Consider the following 20,712-nt stretch of genomic DNA (forward strand, 5'->3'; position numbering starts at 1 on the left):
ATTGTGAAAGCTCATTGCCTGGAGAATTGTTGAAGCTATCTAATTGAGGTCCACCCACATATGTCCTTTTCCTGAATAAGAAAAGCAGTTCTGCAGAAAGGAAAATGATGTTGAATTAAGGTGTGGTCAAGAGTCTGGTTTTCCAAACATGAGGTATGTTACAAAGTGGACACTAGTAAGATTAAAGCATTTAAATTCTGGGCTGTTTGTAACCTCTAAACATGAAACATTAGGTTGAGAAGGAAAGCAGAACTGGAAGTTCAGTAAAAATATGAAGAGTTAAAAAATCTGGTCCTACTTTTGGGACAAAAGTTTGAAATTCTTTTTAGAAAGCAGTAACTGCTTTAGGAAACACTAAATGCCTCTGCTAAATAACCAGAAATAATGTGGTCATTCCCTGACAAATGTTCACCAGTAGCAACTTTCTTAATAGATCACGGATAATACTTAAATTTCTGTCAGTTGTTTTTATTCGCCAAATTAAAAAGTCCTAATATTACCACTTATACTTCGTGGCTTATACCACTACTGACTCCTACTAGTACATATATTAGAGTTGAGTGGGAGCCAAGCTACAAGCTTTATTGGCAAAGCTCAACCGGAAAAGCTTTAGCCTATGGCTCCAACTAAACTTGTCCTGCCCTCTTTTCCTATACCTTGAAGTCCACCTTAAGAGGAAGATATTTAAACCAACAGATGTAAGAATTGCAAATGACCTATGAACAGTGGGTATTATATGTAAGTGATGAATCACTAAATTATACTCCTGAAACCAATATTACACTATATGTTAATTAAAATTTAAATAAATGTTTGGAAGAAAAAAAAAAGCCCTACATGACTTCCACACCATGTTATACAGTGAAACCAAGATTCTAAGAGAGCCTAATGGGCCTGCCCTGGACTCTTGACTCAGTTTTGCTTACCATAGGTAGAGGAATGGAAACATGTTCCGACTGGGCCTATCTGGGTCTGAAATAGAGCCCCAGAAGGGACTGAACCACACGTCTCCAGGATTCTTCTCCCAGTGTCATCAATTGGAGAGAGGAGTCAAGCTTCCATGGGAATTCACACAGAGGTGTGTAATAGTCTCATGTATTAATTGGCTTTTGCACAAACAACCATAGAATAACAATTTTTTCCCGTGTAGTCTGTGGGTTATCTGGAGTGCTTGTCTTCTTCTTTGCCCCTGCAAATCAGCAGGGCACGTGTCTCTTTCTATCATTGAAGGGGCAATGGCTCACCAGGACTCCTAAAGCTTATCTTCAGAACGTTCACACTGACATTTTTGCCCATATTCCACTGATGCAGGTAAGTCTTAAGGCTAAGCCAAACTTCAATGGGGCCAGAAAGTCCCATGGACGTGGGGAAAGGGCTTCCCATGGACGTGGGGAAAGGGCTGTGCAAAAATCTGATGAAAGTGATAGAAAGATCAGGATACCTAAATAATGCTACCGTGTAACTCGTTTTCCATCAGATGTCACTAATGCTACAATATTCAAATTAAGGTGAACTTTTAACTTTAATATTCAGCCTTTCCTATTGGAAATTAACATTGGGATTTCTGGCTACAAAGATATAAAGACATCAGAGGAAGAAAACACAGCACGTGTATTGGCTAGGTAATTTTTCATTTAATTTTCCTGCTTTAGTGCACAAGTAGAATTGCAGGATCAATGGACACACAAACAGCTCTACATTTTTTAAACTTTAGGTGGTCTCTTCTGTCCATGATCAAGAAGCTCATTTGGCTCCTCAGCAAGCACATCAAGAGAAGTGTGTATTCACCTTTCCTAATGGCTCCTACCCTTTTACATCCTTTTAGCAATTGAATGTCCATAACACATTACTTTCCATTTACTGTATTTACAAAACTCCAGGTTTCTTTGGGAGCGTTGTAATTACACTGTCCTCAGATGACTTTAACCAATTAATGGCAGGAACCAAAAGACAGAGGACTGAATCCTGTAAGTTATCTATATCGTTCAAAGAATAAATCAAGTGTGAATTTGTGAACCGTTGTGCAACACTTTCCCAACCAGTCAAAAGAATTGTTCATTAAATAACCTTTTACTCTTTAGGGAATTAATTTTTGGCTAAAGTTGTAAGTAATAATATCTTCATCTTTTTATTAAATATGTAAAGTTCTGTTTTAAGTTATTTTTGTACAATGTAACCATGATAAAAACTTGTGTGTTGGAATAACTATGGAATAGAAATGCTGCTAAATTTCAAATTTTATTAGTTACACCTTCTTAGAGCAGATCTTTGTTTTTTATTTATTTTTTATTTATTTTTTACTGGAGTTCAATTTGCCAACATAGAGCATAACACCCAGTCCTCATGCCTTCAAGTGTCCCCCTCAGTGCCCGTCACCTAGTCACCCCATCCCCCCACCCACCTCCCCTTCCACTACCCCTTGTTCGTTTCCCAGATTTAGGAGTCTCTAAGAGCAACTCTTTAAAGATCTTTCCATTCTTCATGAATATGGCTTTGAAAGCCAGCAGCATTAACTGATGTTTATTTTTAAAAAATCTCGTTGGGAAATCTACTTAATCTTCATTAGAGTTGACAGTCCTCTTCCAATCTGGCAAAAACATGGTAGCCTTAGCAACAAAACTATCAGAAAAAGCTTAGAGAGGAAAATGTCAAGAGTTGACCCTCTGATTACAAACGTCAGTTTATGTTACCATTTCACCTATTTTTGTGCTCTTACCATTTGATCTATTTTTATACTAGAGAAACATAATTTTCATTTATTTGTATAAATTCCATTCATCTGTGTTTATCTGCACCATTTTGCTAGGCAAGCTTGTTTGCACAAAGGAACACATGACATCAAAATCTTTATTGTTTTGGCATTTTATCTGTGCTAACAAAAGCCTCTGATTATAGGCACGACCACACATACTCCACTATCCATGCAAGGGAAAGATCTCAAACCTCTTCCAAAACTATCTAGTTATGGACATACCCAGTGGATACCTAGACAGGGATCTGAATTTCTTTCTGAACGGCAGTGTCACTGACTCACATGCATTATTACTTAATCCTCACAGCAAATCTAGAGGGGTTATTCCCATTTTACACGTATAAAACCTGAGACTCAGGAAGGCCAGGTAATTTGCTGAACTTCAGACATCCAGGATCTAGCCCCAGGCCTGACCCTAAACCAATATTCTTTCTCATTGTTTTTCAGAAACTAGGCAACAGCGGAAGGTGCCCTGCTCCAGCTGCAGGGACTCAGCCAGAAAGACTGGAATACTACATGACTGTACCTGCAAGTTGGGGAAGGAGAACTCAACACTATTTGAGTATTGAGTTGCATTCATTTTTTAAAAAACACTTTTTCAAAATAAGCTATCATTAAATGTTTATATATACATAGTATTTTTGCTGTATAATAGCAGCATGCATTTTCTTCCATCAATGTTTTCTTCTCTCATTCTTTCACTTGTTTATGTAACTACATGCTGTGTTGGAATTTGGGCTTCTTTACGGGTTGGAACCAGTTCGAGAAAGGGGACACAGCAGGCAATTGAAATGTATGTTATCATCCAAATTATAGGGTTCCCTAGTAAAGCTGGGTAGAGGCTTAGACGTCATGCAAAAACAGGGTTTGCTACTGCATCTCCATAAACAAGCCATGGGATGGCCAGACAACTGCAGTTGTCCTCACTCAAGCCCACTCCAATAGGGGACCAAGAAACTCTTTAAGTACAAAAGCTCTACACAGCTTCTATAGGTCTTAAAAAGGTCTGCTCTACATTGCTTGGGATGGTGTGAGAAAGTGAAGAGAGCGACCCCAAATCTCTTCTCCAACACCATGTTGTGTCATCAGGATTGGAGTCGAATCCTGAAGAGGGGAATAACACGCATCCCTCCTAATGCTTGCCAGCTTTTTAATTTTTTAAATATATTACATTGTGGATTCCACTGGCATCATGTGAGTTGTTTTAAGTAGCATACTCCCAGGCATTTTTTTTCAGTTTTATTAATTATGTATGCATTTTCATCTGTAGTCAGAAAGATACCTGTTTTTTTTTCCTAACATGTTTTAACACATATTACCCTGAGCAAAGATTGTAAAGTCCATGCTGAATACTTAAAAACATGTATTTGTAGAAAAGTCATGAAGGCGGTGTACGCATGATGGAAGGCTGAGAAACAATGTCATAACCCTTTGTACTCAGGCATCAGACGGGGACCAGGCAGCTGTCCCTCTCAGCCGAGTGGTGCATGCTCACAGTGCTGCTGTGCTCACACAGACCCCATGTCTGCTTCTCCCTACACAGAGTCCTTCTGGGACTTCTTGAAGGGCATTTTGCTTTTTGCCCATAAAAGACTAGCACCATGAGTCAGATAGTACTAAGCTGAAAGTTCACTCTCTAATTCTATTTCTTATCACTAATTATGCCCAGTCATGTTGTCCAAAATAGCTCACCAGACTTTATGAAATGAATACAGAGAACTATATCAATATGAATATGTCCCAAATTTGAACAATATGAAACTCATTTTTGTTACTCAACTTCCCCACAAACTAAATCCCCTTGCAAGGAAAAGCTCATGGAGCTTTTATTTAAAGTCCAAATGCTCTCACTCTCCATTTTATACAATTGGCTCAGTGTAAGCCAGAGGCTTTTACTTAGAGCCGAGGTTCCTATAGCTGCAGCTGTGTCCTGGGATTTCACAGGAATGAGTATAGCTTCTTCAGCCTCTTCAAAGTTGCTTCAAATCTCTAATTAGTTCTAGTCTCCAAGGGGTCAGCAGTCACAAAAGAAACTGTCCACTATAGAAGTTGTCACAAACAAAACTGTGGTACCCCAATTAAGTGACTATGTAATGTCATCTGATACTGCTATCGGAGCACAGCAGATAACTTAGTAGCACCTATGCTGGAGACAGCGAGGACCTGGTCTAGGTCCGGTGGCAAGCCAGCCAGCTGCACCAGCACTGAATCCATGGCCTGTGAATCTGTATGACTGAGCAGAAAGTGCCCATCAATAGTTGTGCTTCCCCATGTTTAATATAGGTATTCCTTTGCTTTTGCTGTTGTTTTGTTTTGGTGATGTGTGCAGTGGTCTCCCATATATATTACCTACTTTCTCTCAGAGAGTGACATTTGAGACATTATTGCCTTCTTCAAAAATGTAGATAGGTATTCTGGTTTCTTCATTTCCTTGTGTCTTGTGTCTCATGTTTTGGCTACTTTGGTACAAGATTGTGAGACCACAAGTCTAGAGAGAATTTCTCCTCCCACATTCTCCCAAGTCTGTTCTCTCTAGGACAGGGAAGTACACTCTCCTCTTAAAATGCATGAGGAATGGGATAATGAACATCACCCTACTCCCTTAGTGCTATGTTTTACTAGTATATGAAGTTTTATTTTTTCTGAAAATGATAATTGTCATCTCTCTTCCATAGATGTTTCATTCCTACCTAGGCAGGTTGAGTTGGGCCAGGCAAAGCAGTAGTTGGCCAGAATCAAGATTCTAAGAAAATAAAATACTGTGATCACAGTAAGAGGCAATGAGTCAAGATTAGTCTTTTGTCAAGAAGTAAAAGAAGGATAACAAAGTTTAGCAAAACTTTAAAGAGGATCTACATATCACAGATTAAAGTAGTCAAAAGTTAGTATTCCAAAGAGTTGCACATTGAAAAGATAGAACCCAAGCACAAAACAAAAATATTCCAAAAAACTTAAATTCAGGACAGAAACTTTTTTTTAGAAGCTTTTTAAAAATTTTTATTTATTTATGATAGAGAGAGAGAGAGAGAGAGGCAGACACAGGCAGAGGGAGAAGCAGGCTCCGTGCACTGGGAGCCCGACGTGGGACTCGATCCCAGGTCTCCAGGATCATGCCCAGGGCCAATGGCAGGCGCTAAACCGCTGCGCCACCCAGGGATCCCCAGGACAGGAACTTTTCTAGTCTCTTATTCCTTCCTGCCTCCATAGGATTGGACTACTGGTGTGAGGAGAGAGATTGCAGATGGGAAGGAAGTGGTGCCAAGAGCTGCAGCTGCAAAAAGTCGAGTTGGTTTTGTTTCTTCTAACTTTTAAACTTAAAATTAATACATACACATGTTTTAAAAATCAAGCAGTAGAGAATGATAGCAAGAGAAAAGTAAATTCTCAGCCTGAACTTGTTCCCCGACTTATTTCCAGCTCCCTGTTTTTAAGTATTTTCTGTTCTCCTGGTGGTTATCACAGTACCTCTGAAATATGTGTTAATACTTGATTTCTCCTTTTATCTTGTTTATCAACCTTAGATAGCATCTATTGGAAGATGAGAAACTTATTTCTTTGATCCATCCATGTCTACATTTTTCCAGTTACATTGCTTTGATATTTCTGGTGATTATCATTTTAAAGAGTATATTTAAACTCTATTTTGTTACATCAATTTTACACGGTATATAATTGATTTCTTGCTATATAAATAAATAGGTGAGAAAAATCCTTGACATTATCTTCCATATCTCTCTGCTGCTTTAATATTCAGACTTCCAGTATTTCATATTATCAGTGTTAATATTAGTCAGATTCTCTTTTACACTTGTTGTCTTCCAAGCTTTGTTTGTATGTTGATTCTACCAATTAAAACAGCTTTTCTGTTATTCCAATGATTAATTTTCTCCTTACTGAAGGACTAAATAGGTCTAGTTATTGAGGAAAAAAAAGGGTAACCTTAGGTCAGGAAAACTGAAAGATGAATGTTCCAAGTGTCAAGGTCAAATAGGATTCCTTGAACTCAATCTTCAAGACTTTCTATTCAATTTGGTCGATGATACCTTTAATATACAAGAAATATTTATCTGCCTTTGTTCTTATTTTGTAGCCACCTCTTTTTTGGCTTCTTGACTCTAAAGATGTTTGTTGGTTTTGTTTTCTTAATTTTTTTTTCCGTTCTCTTGTTTTTCTCAGGAGTCTACTGTTATAATATCTGTTCCACTTGCACCTTTTTTTTTTTTTTGGTTTATTCTAAATTTTCTGGGTCTTTTTCCCAATATGCGAGTGATGAAAAAGGTTCATCAGCACTGGTAGCATGATTTTCCACTGTGGTATTAGACCTTTTTCTTGAATGAAAAATGGATGGCAGGGTCTTTGTACATATAAGCTAGTAGTACTGTTTTAGGGTACATTTCGGTATTTTGTTCATCATGTATTTTTTGAAAATTGACTTCTAAAAATATTACATTCAAATATCATATCTTCTTTACTTAGTTTTTTGGTGCATCTCAAATTTTGTGTGCCTGGTTTCACTCACTGCAGTATCTCTATCTGCTTTGGGACAAGGACCTGGAAGGTTAAAAGTAATTTCCAGATATGGTCAGTAGAGGGCAGCAAAGGGTAGTGGCGTGAACACTCAACTGCCAAGGCCTGGGCTTCCCTTTTTTCCCTCTTTATAGAGATCAATTAGTGGTAGTAGAAAATCCAGAGTGCCAGAATCAGGATAGAAATTACTCATAATACTGATCCAGGATGGGTATCAAGCTTAGAAGGCAGTGGAAATGTTTAGCCACAAATTCATAGCCTGGTATCTATCAAAGAGATGTGAACCACTGGACATTAGGAGGGGAATCATTAGACTTTCACAGTCCTGACTCTTACTCCCAGCCTGTCTAAAACCTAAGATCTCGTTCTGTAAAGTATCAGGAGTCTCCTACCCACATTGAGAGCTGATGCAAATTTCCTGTCATTATCTGATACGTCATTTGCAAATATCTTCTCCCACTCTGTAGGTTGTCTTTTAGTTTTGTTGACTGTATCCTTTGCTGTGCAAAAGCTTCTTATCTTGATGAAGTCCCAACAGTTCATTTCTGCTTTTGTTTCTTTTGCCTTCGTGGATGTATCTTGCAAGAAGCCACTGTGGCCGAGTTCAAAAAGGGTGTTGCCTGTGTTCTCCTCTAGGATTTTGTAGGACTTTGAAATTAGACAAACTTGACTCTATGAATTATTAGGTATGTGGTTTTCAGTCACTTAACTTTACTAAACTTCAGTTTCTCCAAGTGGAAATAATGATTCTTACCTCACAAACCTGCTACAAGGAAATGAGATGATGTCCATAAACTGCCTGGCAAAGAACTTGGCAATTTGTAGTTACTCAGTTGGCACTATTACAATCTCTCCCTATCTTTGGTCATGGAGAATACCCATGATATTGTTACTATTTCTGAATAAAAAGTCTCAATGTCTCCTATAACTAAATCATTTGAAGGATTACTCTGTTAGGTATCATACTAAGATTTCTGCAGTATGATCTCATTTAATTCTCATAACAACCCTATGAAGCTGCTTTTATCACCATCCTGATTTTATAAATGACAACAGTGAGGCTTCAGAAGTGTAACTAGTTTACCCAGTGTCATATAGGTAGTAAATTAGGAGGAAGGATTAAAACTGCGTAATTTGATTCCAGACGTCATGCTCTTGCCATTACATAATGTTTTCCAATGTACACATGTAATCAAAGATTTAAAATTTTAAGAGAAGAAATCAAAGAAGAAGTTTAAAAATACTTGGAGACCAATGAAAATGAAAACACAATGGTCCAAAAACTTTGGAATCCAGCAAAAGCTATTCTAAGAGGGAAGTTTAGAGCAATCCAGCCCTACCTCAAGAAGCAAGAAAAATATCAAATAAACAACCTAACCTTACACTACAGAAGCTGGAAAAAGAAGAACAAATAAAACCCCAAACCAGCAGAAGAAATAAAATAATAAAGATGAGAGCAGAAATAAATGAAATAGAAACTAAAAAAACAAAAAACAATAGAACAGATCAATGAAACCAGGAGAGCAGGTTCTTTAAAAAGATCAACCAAATTGATAAACCTTTAGCCAGACTCATAAAAAAGAGAGGGGCAGGGGACACCTGGGTGGCTCAGCGATTAAGCATCTGCCTTCAGCTCAAGGCATGGGAAATGAATAGGGGTGGTGGAAGGGGAGGTGGTCGGGGGGTGGGGGTGACTGGGTGGTGGGCACTGAGGGGGGCACTGGACAGGATGAGCACTGTGTGTTATTCTGTATGTTGGCAAATTGAACACCAATAAAAATAAATTTATTTAAAAAAAGAAATGAAAGAGGAGAAATAACAAACAATACCAGAAAAATATAAAGGATTTTAAGAGAATATTATGAAAAAATTATATGCAAAGTCATTGGGCAACCTAGAAGAAATGGATAAATTCCTAGAAACATATAACGTCTCAATGCTGAGTTGGGAAAAAATACAAAATTTGAAAGACTGATTATCAGCAGTGAAATCAAATCAGTAATCAAAAAACTCCCAAGAAAACAAAAGTACAGGACCAGATGGCTTCATAGGTAAATTTCAGCAAACATGTAGGGATGCCTGGGTGGTTCAACAGTTGATCATCTGCCTTTAGGTTGTGATCCTAGAGTTCTGGGATTGAGGCCCACATCGGGCTCCTTGAGTAGAGCTTGCTTCTCCTTCTGCCTCTGTCTCTGCCTCTGTCTTTTTCTGTCATGGATAAATAAATAAAATACTTAAATTTTTTTTTTACCAAACATATAAAGAAGAGTTAACACCTACTTTTCTCAAACTACTTCAAAAAACAAAGAATGAAAGCTTCTATGTATTCTGTGAAGGCAGCATTACCCTGATATCAAAACCAGATGAAGACACTACAGAGAGCGAGAGAGAGAGAGAGAAAGAGAGAGAGAGAGAGAACTACAGGCCAATATCTCTGATTAACATACATGCAAAAATCCTCAACAAAGTATTAGCCAACCAAATCCACCAATACATTAAAAAAGTCATTTACCATGATCAGTGGGATTTATTCTTAGTATGCAAATGTGATTCAATATTCACAAACCATTAACATAATACATCTCATCAACAAGAGAAGGGTAAAAAACGATGATCATTTTAATAGGTGCAGAAAAGCATTTAAAAGTACAACATCCATTCATGATACAAACTCAACAAAGTAGGTTTAGAGGGAACATACCTCAACAGAATGAAGACCATATGTGAAAAAACTACAGCTAATGTCATACTCAATGGTGAAAAAGTGAGAGCTTTTCTCCAAGGTCAAGAACAAAACAAGGATTTCCACTCTCACTACTTTTATTCAGCATAGTACTGGAAGTCCTAGCCCCAGCAATCAGACAAGAAAAAGCAATAAATGGCATCCAAATGGGTAAGGAAGATGTAAAACTTTCACTATTTGCAGGTGCCATGATACTCTATGTAGAAAACCCTCAGGATTCTACCAGAAACGGACTAGAACTGATAAATGAGTTCAGGAAAGTCACAGGATACAAACCAATATACAGAAATCCACTGCATTTCTATACACTAATAATGAAGAGCAAAAAAAGAAATTAAGAAACAGTCCCATTAACAATTGTACCAAAAATAATAAGATACCTAGAAATAAGCTTAAACAAGGAAGTGAAAGACCTATATATATATATATACACACTGAAAAACTATAAAACATTGGTGAAAAAAATTGAAGACAACACAAATGGAAAAATATTCCATGCTTATTGATGAGAGAACAAGTATTAATAAAATGTTCCATACTCAAAATGATCTACAGATTTGATGGAATCCCTATCAAAGTACTAATAGTATTTTTCGCAGAACTAAAACAAGTAATTCATAAGGATGTATGGAACCACAAAAGACCCCAAATAGCCAAAGCAATCTTGAAAAAGAAAAAAACTGGAGGTATCACAGTCCCAGATTACAAGATATATTACAAAGCTGTAATAATCAAAACAGTATGGTATTGACAAAAATGGACAATAGATCAATAATACGGTATTATGGGCATAAAGATCACCTTACAGTATCTCTTCTATTTGATATTTAGGGTGAAAACATAGGTGTTCGGTGAAATAGATGAAAACAGACCCGGGCAGCCCAGGTGGCTCAGTGGTTTAGCGCTGCCTTCAGCCCAGGGCATGATCCTGGAGACCCAGGATGGAGTCCCACGTCGGGCTCCCTGCATGGAGCCTGCTTCTCCCTCTGCCTGTGTCTCTGCCTCTCTCTCTCTCATTCTGTGTCTCTCATGAATAAATACATAAATAAAGTCTTTAAAAAAGAAAACAGACCCCATCATTATTATTCTCTTTAGAGCTCATTCATCAAATTAAAATAACTCACAATGGTATTATGGAAGAAATTAAGCTTTATTACTGCAAAGGTAACTGTGACATGGTAAAAGAAAGCTCCCTTTAGCTTTCTCAGGCAAACTTTTCTCTCCTTTGCTTTACTACAAGGAGAAGATGCTCTCAAAAACTGTATCTTTCTCAATTAATTCCTTAAAACCAGTGACTCACCATCCTGGTTACATGTAAGAATCACTCAAAGAGCTTTTTCCAGATCTGATGAATCAGAACCTCTGGGGGAGGCAGTTTCAGAATGAGTGCCTGAAAAGCCTCCCAAGTGAGTCTGATGCATATCAGAATTGATCAACAGGACGAGATTCTAAAAGGAGAGAAGTTTTCCTGGCCTCTAAATCTCTAACCTCTCTGAAGGGAGACGCAGAGAATGGGACATATTCTGAGAATTGGGGAAGGTGCAGAGAGAAGTCTGCCTATATTTTTTTTACCTGAAATAGATTATTTTTTACCTGAAATAGATTTTGACAGGTGCTTGATGGGAGGCCAGAAAGTGTTGCCCAATGAGCCTCCATGGTTCTGAATACAGTCAAGCATGACCAGACTAGCACTTGTCCTTTAAAAGTGGTGAGAAGGGGCGCCTGGTGGCTTACTTGGTTAAGTTTCTGACTCTTGATTTCCGCTCAGGGTTATGATCTCAGGATCATGAGACAGAGCCCCAGGTCAGACTCCATACTCAGCACCATTTGTGCTTCTTTCTCTCTCTCTCTCTCTCTCTCTCTCTCTCTCTTTCTCTCTCTGCCCCCCCCCTCTTGTGCACATGCACTGTCTCTTTATCTCTCTCTCTCTCTCTCAAATACATAAAATAGTTATTCTGTATTTTGGTAAATTGAACACCAATAAAAAATCAACTTATTTAAAAAAATAAATTAAAAAGTGGTTTGAAGCCTGGAGGCCACTATCTACATGCCACTTCTGTGTTAGTTTGGTTTTAAGATGAGAAGCCTTAATAAAGTCTAAAAGGACTACCAGGACTTGTGCTCTCACCTCTACCTAATTTACAGGCCGATTTCACTCTCCTGTACCTTCTGCCTGTGTCTCCAATCCAGCAAAGTCTTCCATGTTTCTGAAACATCAGTTAGTCACATTCTGTCCCTTCAACTGACAAATGTATCTTCCCTCCCTTCCCCCTTTCTTCCTCTTTCTCTCTTCTGTGTAGTCCCAAGTCATTCTTTAAAGGTCATTTCAAATGAGCTCGTCAAAGAAGTCTTCCTCTCCATAATTGAAATCAGGTGTCAAGTCCCTCTCTAAATTTCTCATCTCACTCTTTAATTTTCCTCTGCAGTACTTTCCAGAGGCTGTGTTAGGCAGTTCTTGATGGCATTCTCTGTTTAATATCTGTCTTCCCCCCTCCTCACTTAAATCCTGGTTTTGTGAGACTTGGGCCTGGCTCCCTGTTGCCCAGACCTATCAAGTGCCTTTCTCCTAGTACAGGTTCAAACACTATCCGTTGAATGAATAAAGTAAATAAGACAAAGACTATTTTATGTCATGCCTTTTCCCCTGTCCATCCCTGCCAGAAAACTATTTCATTCACTTGTTCAATACAGAATTTTTTGATTCCTCTGATGCATCAATGTCTGTGAGAATTTAATGATAAATCAGACATAGACTCCTTCCTTGAGGTCCATAGAGTCTAGTGGGGCATAAAAGATAGGTTTTCACATGCCTGTTACAGGAGCCTGTAAGAGAAACCACAAACTTTGTCTGTAGGATCAAATTTCAGTCCTCCACAGTTGTCAAAGAAAGACACTGTCCATGTGGGAAGAGTGGGGGTGGGGGGTCCTCACAGGAAGCTGCGTGACCTCCTGAGTCAGCTGGATTTGAATCCTTCATGTTACGTCACGGCTGCTTGGATTCAGAGCCCAACCTGTATGCGCAAGAGCCTCGTCATCTGTAAAATCATCAGTTTCCTAGTGGAAAGGGAACACTGACTTCATGTAACATGTTTTTAACAGGCTCCTGTAGGTGCTTGGACACTGAAGGAGATGTCCAGGTGGCAAATCAATGGTTAGTATCACTAACCATTTGGGAAATGCAAGTGAAATCCACAGTGAGATATCACACTACACAGCTATCAGAATAGCTAAAATAAAAAATGACAACACCAAATGCTCGTGTGGATGAGGGGAAACTGAATGACTCATACAGTACTGGGGAGAATGTGAAATGGCACAGCCATTCTGGAAACCAGTTGGACAGTTCCTAAGAAAAAACTATAACAACAACAACAACAACAACAACAACAACAAAATAGCTAGCATATGACCTGGCTCTTCCCGTCCTGGGCATTTAGCCCAGAGAAGTGAAGACTTCACACTGACACAAAAACCTGTATGCAGATGTTTATAGTAGCTTTATTAGTGACAGCCAAAACCTGCAGACAATCCTGAACTCCTTCAACAGGTAGTTAAGCAAACTGTGATACATCCGTATCATGATGTACTACTAAGGGACACAAAGAAATGAACTGTGAATACTTGCAGCTGTCCAGGTGAATTTCCAGTTACATCAAATGGAAAAAAAGCAAATCTCCAAATGTCATAAACTATATGATCCCATCTGTATAACATTCTTGAAATGGCAACATTAAACACATGGAGAACAGATTTGTGATTGCCAGAGATTAAAGAGGTGGTGGAGGGGGAAAGAAATTTGTGTGGTTGTAAACGGGTAATAGGAAGGACCCTTGTGGTGATGGAAGCATCTCTGGAAGACTCCATCTGTAAAAAACTGATGTTATCTCTCTGTATTATTTCTTATAGCTGCAAATGAATCTACAGTTATCTCAAAATGAAAAGATAACTTTTAAAAAATCAAAACTTGGAGGCCAAATCAAAACTTTCCTAGGAAAACCAGTATGTCAGTTTGGCAGTTACGACATGAGCTTTGAATCTGTGACATCATAATGTCAGTGATCTCGGACCACTGTGGAATCTTGAGGCTTCAAGCAGTTGACAGTACTCTGCCAAGTGCTGTAGACTCCCTTGATTTCCCGTCCCACGAATTGAAGAGAAAAGGATGTTCCCGTCAATCAGAAAGCATGCTGAGCTCACAGGTGGTCATTCAAGGCTTCAGCGCATGAGGTAGTCTTCTGATACACTATTTCTGATCATCCAAACAGACCGGCAATAACAGGAACTGTTGTTTTCTTTTGTTTCCTCTAATACATAGAAACTAAGTAGTCACTTCAGCACAAGCTTCCTGAAAAGCTGCTCCTGTTCTTAAGATTCAGTGCTGCTGAGCAGAAGGGAGCAGGCTTTATACATCCTTGGGGGAGGCGGAGACACTTTCTTGGCTCCACGAGAGAGCCAACTCTCTCTCTCCATGAGACAGAATTTTCAGTGGGTCTATGAAAATACCTGTCCTAGTTATGAAAGAATTTTTACATTCTGTTCAATTGAGTTGTTTTACCTATTCTGACCAGGAAGTCCTGTCAGAGTTCAGCCAAATAATAGGTAAACTCTTGTGTTCAGAAACTTTCTGAGGTTTCCAGTATTTTTGCTGATCTTTGAGAATTTTTACCCCAATTTTGAATATTGAATTAGATAAGATGGGGATCAATTTCCAGAATCTTCAATTATCTTCATTTTTATCTTAACATAAAAGCAAATTGTAATTAATTCTTCACACATTGTTTTATTTTATATTAGGCCACAAGTTGTCCTGTTTGTTGTTGTTGTTCATTCACCTTCTTGTAATCTGCTCTACCTTTGGCTTCGTGGCTCTCGCCTGCCTAATGGCTCATGATTAGCTTTGCTTCTTTGTCCACCACACCTCTAAGTGTTGGCATGCTCAAGGGCTTTGTCCTTGAAACTGTCCTCCCTCAGCATCAGTTCCCCAAGTGACCTCACCTCTTTCTATAGATTTCTGTAACTCAGGGATCCCTGATTCTGAGCTCTGGAGCTCTGCTTTGGGGGTTGAGACTAAATTTTAGTGTTGTGTGAACCTTGACACTTGGCATTAAACTATATTGTGTATTTGACTAGTAACTAGCTGCTCTGTGTTTGATGTGTTGTAGGAAGAGCTCGTCTGTGGAGGTGGACACCCACAGCGAAAGCACTACATCATCTGAGGGTGCCACTCGTACCCTGCTCATCCATGGTCCCGTTGAGCTCAAGAAAGGCTGGAGGAGGAAGAAGTGGCAGCTTTTCTTGTACAGCGATTTATTACTGATGTCTAATACCAAGTAGGTGTACCATGTTTCGTGCTCTTGTGATTCTCCAAAAAATTGCATTGTATCCTTTGCTGTGCAAAAGCTTCTTATCTTGATGAAGTCCCAATAGTTCATTTTTGCTTTTGTTTCTTTTGCATTCGTGGATATATCTTGCAAGAAGTTACTGTGGCAGAGTTCAAAAAGGGTGTTGCCTGTGTTCTCCTCTAGGATTTTGATCGAATCTTGTCTCACATTTAGATCTTTCATCCATTTTGAGTTTATCTTTGTGTCTGGTGCAAGATAGTGGTCTAGTTTCATTCTTCTGCATGTGGATGTCCAATTTTCCCAGCACCATTTATTGAAGAGACTGTCTTTCTTCCAGTGGATAGTCTTTCCTCCTTTGTTGAATATTAGTTGACCATAGAGTTGAGGGCCCATTCCTGGATTCTCTATTCTGTTCCATTGATCTATGTGTCTGTTTCTGTGCCAGTACCACACTGTCTTGATGACCACAGCTTTGTAGTACAACCTGAAATCTGGCATTGTGATGCCCCAGCTATGGTTTTCTTTCTTAAAATTCCCCTGGCTATTCAGGGTCTTTTCTGATTCCACACAAATCTTAAAATAATTTGTTCTAACTCTGAAAAAGTGGACTTTCTACCAAGAAAGTCCATGGTATTTTGATAGGGATTGCATTAAATGTGTAAATTGCCCTGGGTAACATTGACATTTTCACAATATTAATTCTGCCAATCCATGAGCATGGAATATTTTTCCATCTTTTTGTGTCTTCCTCAATTTCTTTCAGAAGCGTTCTATAGTTTTTAGGGTATAGATACTTTACCTCTTTGGTTAGGTTTATTCCTGGGTATCTTATGCTTTTGGGTGCAATTGTAAATGGGATTGACTCCTTAATTTCTCTTTTTTCATTAACCCTTACTATAAGAAAACATTACTTTTTTTTTTTCCTTTTGTGTTTGCCAATGCTTGAGTCCTTCATTCCATGAGTACTTCTGGAGGTCTTGTTTTGTGTCATGTCCCTGCAGCAAATACAATTGACAATGTGACAGGCCAGTGTCTCTCCTGCATGGGACTTACAAATGATAAAAATAAGAGGGGGAATGATAATGATTAGTGTTGCTGATAGAAGGTGGATGGGGGCTGTGCAGAGAGGGTGGGAACATAATTAGAGAGGAATAGTCTAGGAGGGCCTCTCTGAGGTGGAGCATTAAAACCAAATCTATGAGAGGAGAAGCAGCCACATTCCCAGACAATGTGCCTGAACCATCGAGGCTGAGGGACTTGCAAGCCTATGTGGGTACAATCTGACCCCTCAGAGAGAGGGGCTCAAGGAAGACTGATTTGACTAGAGCCTAGAGCGTGGGCCATGCTATCGGATATGATATTGTGTTCAAGGGTCTAGTCACACAGGGTCTTCACAGGCCATGGTAAAAAAGTGGAAATATTTTGCCAAAGGATTTTTACCCAGGGGACTGACCAAATCTGATTTATATTCCTAGCAAATTATTCTGACTGTTGGTAGATAATAGATGGATGGGTAAGCAAGAGTGGAAGCAGGGAGACTAGTTAGGGGAGGCAATAGTCCTGATGGATGGTATCGGGGCTTTACCTTAACAGTTTAGTAAAAAAGAAAGATGGAGCAGGGTAGCCCGGGTGGCTCAGGGGTTTAGCGCTGCCTTTAGCCCAGGGCGTGATCCTGGAGACCTGGGATCGTGTCCCACATCAGGCTCTCTGCAGGGGGGCTGCTTCTCCCTCTGCCTGTGTCTCTGCTTCTCTCTCCTCTCTGTGTTTCTCATAACAATAAAGAATAAATAAAGAATAAATAAATAAATCTTTAAAAAAAAAAAAAAGATGGAGGGATCCCTGGGTGGCGCAGTGGTTTGGCGCCTGCCTTTGGCCCAGGGCGCGATCCTGGAGACCCGGGGATCGAATCCCACGTCGGGCTCCCAGGGCATGGAGCCTGCTTCTCCCTCTGCCTGTGTCTCTGCCTCTCTCTCTCTCTCTCTCTGTGACTATCATAAATAAAAATAAAAAAAATTATAAAAAAAAAAGATGGAGCAGACAGATGGAATGTAGGAGAAAGAATCGACTGTGTGCACTTTCCTCTCAACCCTGAACACAAATGCATCAAATATCCAGTCTAGAACATAATTGCTCAATAAACGTCTGGGAGCAGGTCATGGAAGGGCACCTGTTTACTTACTCCATCTCTGTTTGCATTATTCACAAAACATGGAAGACAAAGAAGACTCCCACAAACAAAATATCAAGAAGTTTTTTGGTCATGAGAAAAAACTAACCCCCTCTTTTTTTTACTGCCTTCACCCTAGATCCCAGTTATGCCATGTCATAGGTAAGACATGCTAGTAATAATTTGGCAAAATGCTATACTCATCTGAGTTACATTAATAATTTATGAGGGGCTTACTACATGTCAGATATTATGCTAAAAAACTTTATGTACCTAATTTTGTCCAACCTTACAACTACCCTGCGAGATCAGATTATTTTTATTTTGGAGAACCTTGATGCTCAGAGGTCTAATGGCTCTGCCCAGGTTACCATATTAGTAATTGACAGACTCTACATTTGAAATTAGGTCTATTTATTTCAAAGCACAGGCTTTTATTCACTATGTGGTGCTACCATTTCTATTCTCTCTTTTTTCCTGAATTTCATAGAACATTCCATGAACACCTAGATTCTTTCATTATTGAAATCAACCCTTCCTTTACGTTGAGTGAACAATGAACTCCAATCTGCTTGGTAAGAAATAAATCAGAACACTTAGTGAATTGAAAAATGAAGGATGTATAGCTATCAAAAAAAAAAAAAATCAGAGGCAAAGATAGTAGTAAAATATATTTGAGATTAGGGAAATTGCCCATAGATGTAACCTTGAAGGTGGTGATATCATAAGGAGGACAAAGAAAAAAAGAATGTCCAGACCTTGGCATGAGGTCCATATGAAAGACTCTACTCCTCCTGATAGAGGGCCAAGTCATTATTTTAAAAATGCAGACTAGTTACCGTTATCCTTATTTAACCAAGGTGAATATGGGAGACCAAAATATGTGGGATGCATGCTGGAAACCATACTAGGAACATCACAGATGCCTCACCCACCTGGGTTTCTCAATGATTGAGCATCTGCCTTTGGGTCAGGTCATGATCCCTGGATCCTGGGATCGAGTCCCACATCGGGTTCCTCACAGGGAGCCTGCTTCAACCTCTGCCTATGTCTCTGCCTTTCTCTGTGTATCTCTCATGAATAAATAAAAATTTTCTCACAGCCCTCCGAGGCCAGTATTTTTTATCATCCACAGGCTGCAGAGATGAAAATGGGGACAGGGGAAGTCTCAGAAATGGTCCAGTCATACAAAGGGAAATAATGCAAGAGATTCCAACCCAGGTCTGCCTTCATCCAAGGCCATGTTCTTCCTCCCATACCATGTTGTACCCTTCCATCCTTCGCCCAAGAGACATGCTAACAAATAGCAAACTCATTTCCTGGTTGTTAGGACCTTACAGACCACTCATATTCAATTTATAAGGGGAATACAGTTCTTCTTCTTCTTCTTTTTTTTTTTTATCTTTGTAATTATTATAGCATTTAGGGAGAGGAGAAGACTTTCCTTTTCTTACTAGAACCATTTATTGTCCTGGGTGCTGCTTACCTCTCAGCGGGTTTTACAGAGCCTACGATGTTCTGCTAAAAAGATTTTATATAGGGGATCCCTGGGTGGCGCAGCGGTTTGGCGCCTGCCTTTGGCCCAGGGCACGATCCTGGAGACCCGGGATCGAATCAGGCTCCCGGTGCATGGAGCCTGCTTCTCCCTCTGCCTGTGTCTCTGCCTCTCTCTCTCTCTCTCTCTCTCTGTGACTATCATAAATAAAAATTAAAAAATTAAAAAAAAAGATTTTATATAAAGACAGTGTTCTTTTTCCACTAGAGAGTTGCATCTATTGAAGGGCTGAATTTTTATTTCAAATGGTTCATTATGACAAAACAAGTTGAACATTTTTCATCTTTCACATATTGCTTTTGAGATATGTCCTTATGTCTACTCAAGAGTTTTTATGTGACAAAATCTTTATCAATTTATTTGTTAATGTTCTTTGAAAGAGACTCAGCTCCCAAAATATTATCTTATATACTTTATATATACATTGGGAATATTAGAAATGTAAGTGATCTCAGGCATTTGAATTTCATTTTTAAGCCAAGGTCTTTGATATAGAGAGAACACAGATTTTTAGAATTCCGAGTTCAGGATATCATCAGGTCAGGTTCTGGTGAGAGCTCTTTTTCTGCTTGCACATGGCTGCCTTCTCACTGTGTACCCCAAGGCATTTCCTGAATGCATGTATGTACACACATACAGATCTCTCCCGCTTCTTACAAGGCCATCCATCTTATTGGATTAGGACCTTACCTTGATGATCCCATTTAAACTTAATTACCTTCAAAAGCTCTATATCAAAAAACAAACAAACAAACAAACAAAAAACAAAGCAGCTCTATCTCCAAACATGATGATACTGGCAGAGAGGGCTTTATGGTAAGAAGGCAGGAAAGCAGTGGGAGGGAGACACAATTTCATCCATAGCAGTAGGAAGCAGCACTTAATGCTTGTCACAATCTTTAGAAAACTACTGAGATCATTCCCATAGTAAATATTTGGGTATATTTATGATCACTGTTAATATGAAAAAAATTACCTTTTTTTTTTCTAGAAGGAAACAACTAAAAAGGAATAGCCCCTGAAATAACAAACATATTTCATCCCTGTCATGCCTTGCTCTTACATGGAGGAATCAATACCCTCAATCAATCTATTCAAATTAATAATCTGAGTTTAGTGCCTAATTTTTCCAATTAGCCATAAAAAGGGTGTAGGGTGGCCCAGGTTCCATTTTACCTCAGCTCACCCTCAGGCATCAGCTGGAGACTCTCTCACCTTAGGTTGACACTACAGAATTTAACAGAAATTGAATAAATAGTTGATTAATTTCTACCTGTTTTTTCGGTCAGAATTAGTGAATTTTGGCTTGTGCATAATAATGAGGGGAATTAAATGTTTCTTCACAAAGAAATTCTATTTCTCCAGTTGTACAAGATGTTAATAATAATGAAAATTGGGGATTTTTGTCACTTCTTTCATACACTAGAAACTTGTGTTCACAAGAATTGAAGTCAAATGGAACTTTATCATTTTTGATATTCATTAGAATACTAAAGTTATTTTTCAAATAAAAATTACTTTAAAAATTAAAGTACTTTAAAGTACTTTAAAAATTAAAATAAATATCACTTTATTTTTAAGAAGAGTATCTACTTGGGGCACTTGGGTGCCTCAGTGGTTGAGTGT

At 38.8% G+C, this 20,712-nt stretch overlaps 1 protein-coding gene across 4 annotated transcripts in view; it reads left to right on the forward strand.

The window, feature by feature from the left end:
• Positions 1-168: 168 nt before the first annotated feature.
• LOC121492842 (rho GTPase-activating protein 20-like) overlaps positions 169-20,712 on the forward strand; it is a 549,286-nt gene continuing 528,742 nt past the window's right edge. The window contains exons 1-4 of one of the 4 annotated variants that reach the window (XM_041758051.1): positions 1,327-1,622; positions 1,715-1,776; positions 1,881-1,967; positions 3,200-3,314. The gene's annotated coding sequence lies outside the window, so the exon portion shown is untranslated. Of the gene's footprint in view, positions 1,079-1,326; positions 1,777-1,880; positions 1,968-3,199; positions 3,315-13,121; positions 13,174-20,712 lie in introns of those variants that run through there. The other 3 variants (XM_041758049.1, XM_041758050.1, XM_041758052.1) reach the window with 3 other exon arrangements.

This window comes from Vulpes lagopus, chromosome 6 (assembly GCF_018345385.1).
Source record: "Vulpes lagopus strain Blue_001 chromosome 6, ASM1834538v1, whole genome shotgun sequence".
NCBI classification, from domain to species: Eukaryota; Metazoa; Chordata; class Mammalia; order Carnivora; family Canidae; genus Vulpes; species Vulpes lagopus.